Source organism: Micromys minutus (genome assembly GCF_963924665.1).
Source record: "Micromys minutus genome assembly, chromosome: 1".
Classification (NCBI taxonomy): Eukaryota; Metazoa; Chordata; class Mammalia; order Rodentia; family Muridae; genus Micromys; species Micromys minutus.
Genome location: NC_137969.1, coordinates 163,015,005 through 163,028,175, shown reverse-complemented (window position 1 = coordinate 163,028,175; position 13,171 = coordinate 163,015,005).

Below are 13,171 nucleotides of genomic sequence, written 5' to 3'. Positions count from 1 at the left end.
TACACTAATCTTTCAGGCTTGCACATACAGAGATGCAAGAGCTCCACACTTAACAACTAACATTAACTATCAAATCTAGAGTTCTGATGTTCTGTTTGCGATTCTGAGGGGGTTTAACACCTTCCTAAGCCTGTGTCAGAAGTGTGTCCCAAGGCATCCCTCAAGTAGATGTTCTAGCACTGGTGTAAGATACAGCTTTTGCTTCTTTGATCTGGGCCATCTGCTTCAGGGTGGGCTTGGATACTTAGGACAATATCAGAATTGGGCCCTATTTTTCTCTTCCTTACACCCACAAAGAAGTGTGTAAAAAAGAGAAAGGGGTGGTAATTTTTCTAAATGTGGAATTGTTTAAATTAGAAATGGGTGGTTTTAAATTTACTTTCCTTAATCCTGACTGTCTTCTAGGCAGTGTTCTTTCAAAATGGAAAGCTTAATTGAACAATGGCTTTAGCATTACACTGGAAAAGAGAACAGACAGAGGAACTGAAGAGAAGCCTGGGACAGGATTCTTCTGGTTTCCATCTGCACCTGGACCCTGTGCCAAAGCCTCTGTACCCAAATCCTGCCAGGAGAGAGCTGGACAACCAGAAGAGCTAACACTCCTGAAAAAAAAAATGGGTAAGACCACCACTTCTGCTCAAATACATGACCCAAGAGAGAACTGCCTGGAGCCCTCAGGACACAGGAACAAAAGAGACGCCTGGGACAGGATCTTTTTGGATTCCATCTGTGTCCTGGAGCTGACCAGGTACCACAGCTCTCCATAGCCAAATTCTGTCCAGAGAGAGCTGGTGTCACAGGACTGCTGAAACACAGGCTTATAAGAGAAAAAAACCACAGTCAGTGACAGCAAGATCAGCTAACACCAGAGATAACCAGATGGCAAAAGACAGAAACCAAGTCTACTTGGCATCATCAGAACCCAGTTCTCCAACCACAGCAAGACTTGGATACCTCAACATACACAAAATCAAGAATTAGATTTAAAATCAAATCTTATGATGATGATGATGAGAGAAAACTTTAAGAAGAAAAAAAACTAACTCCCTTAAAGAAAGATAGAGGAACACAGGTAAACAGAAGCCTTTTAAAAGGAAAGACAAAAATCCCCTAAAGAATTACATAAAAACACAACTTTACAGGTGAACAATGATTCAGGATCTAAAAATGGAAACAGAAACAATAAAGAAATCACAAAGAAACACAACCCTGGAGGTAGATAATCTGTGAAAGTGATCAGGATTCATAGATACTGATACCTAAACTACACAAAGACTCTACAAAGAAAGAGAACTACAGACCAGTTTCCCTCATGAACATCAATGCAAAAATACTCAATAAAATTCTTGCAAACCAAATCCAGGAACACATCAAACATGATCATGAAGGCTTTATCCCAGGGATATAGGGATGATTCAGTTTAAGGAATAGGTAGGTGGGTGGCAGAGCACCCTCATAGAAGCAGGGTAAGGAGAGATGGATGGGGGGTTGTAGAAGGGAAACTGGAAAAGGGAAAAACATTTAAATGTAAATAAATAAAATATACAAATTTTTAAAAACATACTTTATGGTATATTAAGCTATTACCAAAAATGACCAAGTGAAAAGACACAGAAAAGTCTGATTTGTTATTTTTTGAAGTATTCAGTCTTTGAGAAAAGAAAATAATAGTTTCATATATCTATGATGGCACATTTAATTGCTTAAAGTTACTAATAAAAATTGCTGTTTAAAAAAGAAAAAAGAACACATATTTCCTACTACTTCTGATGGGCTCTCTTCTTCCTCCTGAAAAACCAACAAGTGCATGAATTCTTCTGAAACTTTCTGATCTTCATTTTTATCCTCCACACTCACCTCAATTAAGTGCAGCCAATAAACTGCCAACCTCCATGTAATACCTGTCTAGAAAAATGAGCCATTTAGTGAATACTTCACCAACAGAAAACCCAAACACATATGTTCAATGTTTATATGTCAGTTCTGTTAAGTATTTTATAGAAGATCTTGGCAAGAAGCTGGTTTTGGCTGATTAATGTCATTTTATCCAAGAAGGTCATTGCAAAAACTCTGAGGTGTTAGGAAAAAGCGTAGCTAAGGGTGTCTAAAAACTTGGGTAACATTTTAGGAAAGCACACTGGAGAAGCCTATTTGCTGATCATACCTACAATTCTCCATATAAACATTAGGAGAACCTTGGCTCACCCAAGATATCTAAGTCAAGACTGACAAATATCTGCTAACAGCATACCTTAATGGAGATTCAGGACATGCTGGCAGTTTGTGCACCATGCCAGAAACAGTATCTCAGGAAGCATAAAGAACTAGTATCTGGGTACTAGTCATAATAGCTAAGTTATAGAATTAGCTTAGAAATTCATCAACAGATGAATTTGCAAAGAAAATGTGGTGTACATATATAACAAATGTATTTAGTCATAAAGGGTGAAGTTAGGTTATTTGCAGGAAAGGATGCAATTGGAAATTATGTTGAATGAAATAGTCTAGACTCAGAAAGACAAATACTGCACATTTTCTCTCACATGCCAAAAAAATATAAGAGGAGGAAGAAGGGAAGACAACTAGGTGGAGGACAAGAAGAAAATAGAAGAATACAGAGTGCTTGAAAAGAGAAAGGAGACAAACAGGAAGTGAGAGTTAGAAAAAAGTAGTTAACTAGTTAAATGATCAAAATGTGATACAAAAATTTTCAATTGAAACCTAACCTATAATTGCACAATTAATATATACTAATGAACTAGATAAAATCGAGTTTGAAAAGTACATCCTACAAATAAACATCACATCATAAAAATAAATCGCTTCATTGTATTACATACTGACAATAACAAATCCATAACTATATCAGGCTTGGTTAGCATTTCTTATGTGGTGGAGTATCAGAGCATGCCTTCAAGTGACAAGTATCCATCAAGCAATAAAACTGGTTAGAGTTGATCTTCACCATGCCTTGGTGTGGACAGTGGCCAAAGAACTGAAGCTGTTATCAAACAAGTTGTGTGATTAAAAAAAAAAAAAATCCATTCCATTGGCCTTTATTTGTTGGCCATTTTATTCTCTCTAGGAGAACTATCTCAACACCCCAATGGATAAAAGTTCACTTATAGAAGGATAGGTTCCATAGCTCTGTTCTGATGCCAGGTTATTGCTGGTTTTGTTTTATAAAGTAAACTTTTTGTCAAAAAAAATCTTCTAAACAAAGGTCTACATATCATGTTATCCTCACCAACTTCCACTGTAGGCAAGAAATCTTTGAATCTGGGGTCTTTAGAGAATAATGTATAGAAACCCTTCTCTCCAGGAGATGAATTTATGTTAGGGGTATGTCTTAGTTGGTTCTAACTAACACATCAAGCATAATATATGTTATATAACAATGTCTTAGGAAATGCTAAAACATAGATACAATGACGCCCTCAAAAGATTAAAATAAAGTTAAAATATCCCCATTGCCTAGTGATGGCTTGTCAGTTGTAAGGTCATAGTCCAACATGTTACATGTTCATGGTGATACTTTAATTTTAAAAAGTTTATAAACCTACTGATTGCCAGTAATTAGGCATAGCACAGACAATTGTGTACATGCAGAACATACTATTTGCCAGAAAGAAATAACAGTCTTATTAGTTTATATTTTAAAAACCAAGCTATTTCTTGAGGACAGAGGAGGTCACCACCACCTCTGATGCAATTGTCAAAAAAGAAATATATGAAGATAAAAATGGTTGATATATTGCCAGGAACCAAAAACATGAAGAGGAGTGACTCAAGACAAAAAGGCAAGAGACAAGTGGAGGGGTGGAGAAGAACAGGGGGAGAAGGTCACTCATGTTTGCTTTGCGCGATGAACATATTCTCAAATCAATTATAATGTTGATTACACAACCAAACGAATACTTAGATTTATGAACTTGAAGTACATAGTATATTATTTATATATATGTGTATATATATGTATATATATATATATATATATATATATATATATATATATGTATATTTTTTTTTCAGTAAAACTGCTTTACAAAGAAAACTTTTGCCAGTATGCACCTGGCCTGCTTAGAGTTAGCTGTACTCTACCATACTTACTGGTTCATTTCACAAAAGCTTTAAAAGCCATACAGATAAAATCAGCATAAAATACAATGAGCCCTGCTCTGGAGAGGTAATGAGAAAATAAGCCAAAACCTCATCCCGTCCCTCCTTTCTGTGTCTTCTGATGACATTAGCATTGGCTGTCATTTGAGGCATCCACTGATGAAGGTGAGTCCCCATTGCTTTCATGTGAAAGTGATTGGAATCTAATTGATAATCAGAAGGGCCACTAAGACTCATGGTTCTAGACTTCATCAGCAGATTTAATCTGCCCCAGACCATAGACAACATAATTACAGAATGAAGTGGAACCACATTGTATTTTATCATGCCAAAAGAATGGTATGATAAATTCTGTTGCCAATGACTCAATCCACGATATTATATTGAAATAAAAATCAGTGCCTCTTGGTCCTAAACCACAGTTCTTTTATGAATCCAAATGTTGAAACTTACAATAGTCAACATCTTGCTCATATTGATCTTGGCAACTTCTAGAGATGTTGTGTATATGTCTCTGCCACCTACTAAATCATCCAACCTTGCCACTTCATCAATGGCTCCAAAAGTATAAAGAAAATCTGCATAAAAATCTCTTTTTCTATAAAACTAAGACATCCATGTGCAAGAACATTATATGGGGAAAGCACTTCCAAATGAAAAATTTTTAAAGTTCATTTAAGCATGGATTATCTCATTGTTTGGGTATCAAATAAAGAATAATTGTATATAATAATGAATAATTTTAAAATGTTGTGCTCTGTATAGCAAATGGAAGGGATCCCAATATAAGCACCTGGAGGGACCAGGATTTAATTAACTTCGTAGACTCAAAAACAGCAGAATTCCTTGAAAATACAAGACTATAAATATTTGTCCAAAGACTAAATAGAATATAGGAACATATTTGAGGGACCACACAATAAGTCTTGTGTGCCAACACTGAGTAGTATTAACCCACACACCCCATCCACTCTTGTTCTCTATACATAAACACACATGCATATGTGTGCACAAAGGAAAAGAAAAACTAGATAGGGTTTTATATCTGGTATTAAAATCTAAAGTTGTTAAGAAAGACTCAAAATTCTTACCTCTAGTTTTCTTATCTGAAGAAATGGTGCATTTGGAAGAGATAGAAATAACAGTACAGAGTGTTAAGAAATATCCTTAGGTCGTAATTTGAAACTTCAAATGATCTTTTAAAAGTTGGGGAATGGAGTCACTAAGAGAAAAGCTTATTGATTAGAACTGTTTGGTGTTCTTACAGAAGACCTGAATTAGGTTCCCAGAACATATATAGCAGTTAACAGTCAATCACCAAGTACCTAATGTCCTTTTTGGGTCCATGAGTGCACCAGGCACATGAGGTGCATATTCACACATCCTCATAAAATAAAAATAAATGCCTTTTCTCAAAACAAACAAATAAATAAAGCATGGGACTTAAGATCAAACATTTAAATCACTGCCCTTTATGTTTTTAAAAGACACCTGGTCTTGTTTTCATTGCAAAATGGATCTTAGAACCTCAAGTCACTGCAGGACCATAATTTCCCACTGAGGCCAGACAAGACAGCTCAGTTAGGGGAACAGGATTCACAGGCAAGCAACAGAGTAAGGGTAAGCCCCTGCTCCTATTGTTGGAGGACTCCCATAAAGACCATGCTGCACATGTGCTACATATGTGCTTAGGAAAATAGGTCCAACCCTTGTATGTACTTTGGTTGATGGTTCAGTCTCTGGGAGCTCCCAAGGTACCAAGTTAACTGGTTTTGTTGATCTTCTTGTGGAGTTCCTATCGTCTCCAGTTTTCTCAACCTGCCCCCAACTCTTACATAAAATGTCTTGAATTCCATCTAATGTTTGGTTCTGGGTCTCTGCATCAGTTAGGATGACCTTATGGGTATAGCCTCTTAGAGGACAGTTTGGTAGGCACCTGTCTGCAAGCATAACAGAGTGTCATTATTGCTGTCAGGGACTAGCTCTTGTCCATAGTGTGGATATCAAGTTGGGCCAGTGGTTGAGTGACCATTGCACAGTCTCTGCTCCATTTTTGCCCCTGTAATTCTTGTAGAAAGGACAAAGTTTGGGTAAAAGGGTTTTGTAGGTGGGTTGGTGTTTCCATCTCTTCACTAGGAGTCCACTTCAGGCTCCATGTCCCCCACTGTTAGGAGACTCATCTAGAGTCACCCTCATAGATTTCCTGGTGCCTCTTCTATTTCAGGTCTCTAGAGCATCTGAGAGATGCCCCTGCCTCCATCTTACTCTGATTTCCATTAACTCTCCCAGCCCTCTCTCGCTGGCTCTCACTACATATAAACCCCAACCCCTACCCCCTGTCCTCTTCTCCATCCCTTCTCCCACCCTGTTCCTTCCATAGATTTATCTAATGATTTATTTATTTTCCCTTGATTGAGATTCAAGCATCCTCCCTAGGGACATCCTTGTTATTTTATGGTCTGTGGATTGCAATATGTGTATCATTTATTTTGTGCCTAATAGACACTTATAAGTGAATGCATAGGTTGGATGTGGGTTGCCTCATTCAAGATGATATATTCTTTTTTTTTCAGTTTCATACATTTATTTTTTTTAAATGACTTTATTTTACAAAACAAAGATAAATGTACAGATTTTAAACATTTTTTGCTTAAAATTATACTTTTTGTCAGTACTGTTTTTTCAGACATTAATATAATTTTTCACATAAAACCATGTGAATATATTTTTTAAGATGATATATTCTATTTCCGTCCATTTGCTTGCAAATTTCATGACATCCTTATTTTTAATGGTTTCGTGGTATTCTATTGTGTAAATGAACCATACTTTCTTTATCCATCCTTCAGCTGAGAAGCATCTGAGTTGTTTTAGTTTCTGTTTATTGAAAATTAAGTTGCTATGGACATAGTTAAGCAAGTGTCCTTGGGGTATGGTGGAGCTTCTTTTCGGTATATATCCAGGAGTGAAATAGCAAAGTTTTGAGGTAGAACTATTCCCAATTTTCTAAGAAAACATCAAACTTGTTTCCAAAGTGATTGGAAATTTTTCATTCCCACTAGCAATAAAGGAGTGTTGCACTTCATCCACATCCTTGCCAGAGTGGGATATCCTTTGAGCTTTTTATCTTAGCTATTCTGATTAACATAAGATGGAATTTCAGATTCATTTTGCTTTGCATTTCCCTGATGACTAAGTACTTTGAACATTTCTTTAAATGCATCTCAGCCATTTAAATTTTTCTCTGTTAAGAACTTTCGGTACAGCTCTGCACCCTATTTTTAATTGGGATATTTGGTTTGTTGGGTCTAACTCTTTGAGTTCTTTATATATTTTGAATACCAGCCCCTATCAGATATAGGGTTGGTCAACATCTTTTCACAATCTATTATAGGCTGTTGTTTTTGGTTTGGTTTTTTTTTTTTTCTTACTGGCAGTGTCCTTTCTCTTGAAGCTCTTCAGTTTCATAAGGCCCCGTTTATGAATTGTCAATATTAATGCCTGAGTCATTGTTCTGCTCAGGAAGTTGCCTCCTGTGCAACTGCATTCAAGATTATTTCATACATGCTCTTCTATCAGATATATTGTATCCAGTTTTATTTTTAGAACTTTGATCCACTTAGACTCAAGTTTTTGTGCAGGGTGATAGATATAGATCTATTTGCATTCTTCTACATGCAGACATTCAGCTAGACCATCACCATTTGATAACGATGCTTTCTTTTTTTCATTGTATAGTTAGTTTTGACTTCTTTGTCAAAAATCCAGTGTCTGTAGGTGTGTGGGTTTAGTTCAGGGTCTTTGACTTTATTACATTGATAAACCTATCTGTTTCTATGACAAGATCCAGCCCTAGGTGCCATAGTGACACAAATGTTATAAGGTAGCCAGCTGCACTCTGATTTGATATAGCCCCCTCCACACCGGAAAATGTATATTTAGTGCTATAAATCTGGCCAAGAATCCATGGGAGTTGATAGGCTTCAAAGGACACTTACTACTACTATTTTGCAATAACACAGTATCAAAAAACCCTCTTAATATATATCTTAGACTTCAACAGATAAAGGAGGTGGTGTGTGTGTGTGTGTGTGTGTGTGTGTGTGTGTGTGTGTAAGAGACAACAATTGATACAGTAACTTATAATTAGCTGTATAAAAATCTCTATGGCATACTCAGCTATAGATGGGGTACTTACAGCACATTATAAGACATCCATTCTCCAAGACTTGAGGACCATCATGGAACTGGGGATGGAAAGATTGTAAGCATCAGAAGGTAGAGAGGACCAGAACAAAACAGTGTCTTCTGTACATAACAGATAACTCACAGCATCTCTACTTACCTGTATACAACCTGCACAAGAACCAGAAAATCAGCATAGATCAACATTCTAGCATAGATGGAGCAGGAGCTCATGGAACTCCCCTGCCTCCTAATAGAGAAACTATTGACAGCTTCTATAGGATGTATTCATGGCTTCTACGGGATGGAAAGTCAGTTTTCTTTAAGGGAATGGCCCTTTATAAGGTTGTGCTCATATCTGCTAGCAACCTCACCTCTATATAGGCAGAACAAATCAGACACAGTGAGTTATTTTTTTTAAGTTGACATGAAGTTGAGTGGTATCAGAGTAGATCTGGGGGTAGTTAGTGAACAGTAAGAAGTGAATATGACCAAAATAATAGAAATATTTTGTACGCGTGTATAGAATTTTCAAAGAATCAATACTAAGGCACTTATAAAAATAAATTGATCAGAACATTTTAACTGAGTGACAGAAAAGCTTTTTCCAGAATCTATGAAAAAGTTGTAAGCAAGTGAACTTAAAGACACCACTGCTGTAGCTTGATGTATGGGGGTGAGGATGGTACCCATTGGGGGTGGAGCTTCCTCTTCTCTGAGAAGGAATGGGAGGGGGTAAAAGAAAGAACTTGTGAGAGTGAGTTTGGGATAAGAGGGAGAATGTAAAGTGAATAAATGAAATAATGAATGAAAATAATAAAAATAAAGAGGAAGTGAAATGTCTATGCTTATGTCGCATAGATGTCTAGTTTGTCAATAGATCAGCTATGACACTGCATGCCTCCAAATCCACATCTATGAATCCACAGTACTCATACTCTCAGGCAACTTACTTGTCTAATGTCCAAATTGCACATGCCACGCTCAAGTGAGGCTCTATTTACCATCTTTGCATATACTAATTCAATCTTCAAAACGAACCTAAGAGTCAAAATAACTTTCCTCCTGCCTTAGATGCTGAGACTGAGGAGTAGAGGGTCCCTTTTCCAAGGTAAGTAAAGAGGTCAATAGCAGGCCAGGAATAACAGCAGGAAGTCTGACTCAAGAGTCTGTGTCTTCTATCTGTGTGTCTTCTGCCTGTCTCCATTGTGCACTTTAGCAATTGGATCACAGGCTTTGAGCCCAGAAGCCCAGGATAAACTCTCAATATTATACCTCCATGTTTTCTGTATTGTTCTCTGAAAAATAGTTAACTATAGGAACAATATCTTCTCTACATATAAGTGCCAATGTATTCTATCCAGTGAACATATTTTTAAAAAAATAAAATAGGTATGTAGAAGCCAGAGAAACTAGAAGATACTAGAAAATTAAGCACAAAAAAAATAATGCAAGGATATATATTAAATGTAAGAGAAAGGAATAGGTATTGGGAAGTGTACCCTCCTGTCCATCACCTGCTAATGACCTTTGCACACACAGCCTGCGGGATGGTTGAAGCAGGGTTCTCTGTTCATATTAGTCTGTCAGAACATGGTCCAAGGATGGAGTCATGTGCGGAGAATTCTGACTTCTGGTTAAAAAACTTCAAGAAAAAAAAGGACAAGAGTGTCTTGTGACCTCAGTTTCTTCAAAACATGGAATTGTTCTTGGAATGGGTTTTAATGCTCCTCTTGAGCAGCAGATAGGAGTAAATTTACTCCGGGTTATTCATTATTGCTTGCTGATGTTATTCAATCACCTCTATGAAAAGACATATTTTTGCCATGTGCAGCTTGTCCTTGTCATTGATTACAGCTTGTACTCAGGAGAACTTTACTCATGTGAACTCTCTCAACCCTCAGAGTATAAATTGTCCCACACTAGGCCCCATTCTCCCAAGTCCCATGACCTCTGGATTGATTAACACAAGTTCATTAAGGAAGACAAAGCCTGGAGTGGAAGAACAGGAGAGTAAAGGTAACTGTCCCAACTTTGATTTTCACTGCCCGTCCTAATGCAGAAAACAACATGCTTTTCCCATGATATCCCTTTAGCCTAGCACCTTCACCAAAGTCTGGTCTTTCCTGACGGACAGAAAAAGTTACAGAAACTTGAATTTTAAACAAATAAGATACAATAAATGTCCCTCAGGCAAATGCTCCAAGGCCTGAATCCTTCTCCAAACCACTAACCTTATCTTGGAAAGGAGGGAGTGGTTCCCATCTCCTATAAATTAGCAGTCTCTTCTTTTTATTACTTGGTATCTCCCCAACACCTATGAATTTCAACAGTACTCTGCAATTGTGTCACGTTTCTCACTCCAAAAAGGAGATGGGATCTTTCTGGAAGAAAAGTCCTATATGAAACCTCAACGCACCTACAGTCATGAGTGAGTTCAACATATGAAGTGCAGAGCCTTGAGAAGTGTGGTGCTTCATGAGGATTGACACTCATCATCTACCTACCGAAGTGAGCAGTCCAGCCTGAAGCCTGCACTCTCTTGGCATCCTTTCTGGATCCTCCTTGACCTTCAACAGTTCCTAAAGAGACATTTTAAGAATTCCACCAGTGTAGATTATGTGTCTTCACTATCAGAAACAATGGTGGGAAGAAACAGAATCAGCAAAGGAAGCCAGCTCTCTATGCCCTTCTTTAAAACTTGGCACTCACAAATCATCGAACTTTGTGGACAAGTTCTTTCCTCTTTCCATCTCTCCTCCAGACACCTTTATGTAAAAATGGAATCTGGAAGGAAATCACAGTCAGGAATATCATTGCACTGATACTGAATACCATGTAGGGAGTCTAGAAAGATTTAAATGTGACCAAATTATGTAGAAGGAAACCTTTGATTTCATAGCATTTTTTCAATCATTGCAAAATTCTCTTCCTTCATCTTAAGCTTGTTGGTTTGTTTTATCTCTAGTGCTAGGACATTGGCATTACTCATTATGTTTAACAAATAAGAAAACATACTAAGAGCAGTTAATAAATTACATCAGGAAAATATAAACATTAAAAGATCTTGGATTAAAAACAAAGAACCAAGCCTGGTCACCTTTCCTGTCTCCACAAGTTAGGTCTGGTATTTGCACTTAATATTGGTACATGCCAATTCCTAGAAACCAAGTGAAGTCTCTACTGATTGGGCTACATCATAATACCCCACTGCCTCTCTCCAAGTCCCAGTAGCTTGTCAGATTAAGTGGGCTCTTCCCAGTGGATCTAGTGAACCTTAAATAACCTTTATTCTATCTAAGCTTCTCTCAGTAACTCTGGTCATTTGGAGAGAAAACAAATCCACGCACAGAGGAATTTAAGGTGTTATTTTAACTTTGCTTACCATGCATAAAATGTTAAGTAAACCTGAATCATTAAATAAGTCATACAAAAGACATAGGCACATTTCCTGAGAAAATGCCATCCACCCTGATGCTTAGCACCAGAGAGCCCCTCTACCTCTTCTCTCCTTCTTCATCCTTTCTTCACCTTCCACAAACCCAAGATTACCTTCCTTTTGCTGCTTTATCTCTCTAGTCACCTATGAGTTCAGGTGTTCTTCTGGCATTGTATTAGCCAGCTTCCTTTCACTATAACAAATACCCTGGACATACAGCTTATTAAGGAGAAAAGGTATGTTCCTACTCTCAGTTCTGAAATTATCAGTCATTGATAATTTTGCCCACAAGTTGCATTTGTGCTTGTAGTATAGCATGGTTGGAACATGGGATTTAGCAAAGCTGCTCACCTTTTAGGTGGGAATTACAAGAGAAAAGATGAAGAAAGAGTTGAGGAGTATCTCCCTTGTCTTTTGGCTCTCTACACAATGGCCTACAGGCTTTCCATTAGACACACCTCCCCATAAAACTTGTACTACTTCCTTGTGATGCCATGCTGAGCACAAAGTCTTTGGCATATTAGTTCTTAGAGGACACTTAGGATCCAAACAATAGCAGGCATTATTAACATAGAAGTCAGAATTTTACCCCACTAATCTCAGTGTCTGTCTGACTTATAATCTTCCTCTTGTTCTGTTAAAGAAGTGAATTATCACTCCATGTCTATAAAAGAAATCAAGATTATATTTAGTGTTCCAGTAACAAAGAGATTTTTCACACAAATCCCAACACAAACGGACACATGACAAGAGTTCATGACCATATGTTATTTCCTTATCATGAGAACATCAGTAATCCCAACAAGTATAACAAAGCAGTAACCTACCAGCAGAAAACTCTTCTCGTGGATGAAATGCCTACTGGTACTTCAGAGACTCCTAGACCAACCAGCAAAAATGAAGCCTCACAAAACGTGCATAATGTCTTATATATCATATAAAACATGAAAACTAACCCCAGGGGTGATCATTGTCAAGAGATACCCAACTTTAAGGAAGAGCTGCATGGTTCTTCCTCTATTTTGTGGAGCATCTTCAGTCAAAGGATAACTCCAGTGACTCAAATATTCTATTACTTGTTTGGATTGGTGACCTCAAGTCATAATTTGAATTATAAATTAAGGGATAAGCTGTAGGCAAGAGCAAAGTCATCTTCATAGTTTAAATTGAGATACACTTGAAATGTAGCTTTTATCCTACAGTATATTCACACACTTTAATTTTCATGATTTCTGTAAGCATGGATGTGTGGAGAGGGGGAATAAACATCTGTGGGAGGAAGTGTGCATACCCATGCACACACGGGAAGGCTGGAGGAGAACATCAAGTGTCATCTATCATACTCCACTTCCATTTTCTAGCCCAAGTTTCTCAATGACCCTGAAATTCACAATATTGGCTATGCTGACTGACTCGGGAGATCGGAGT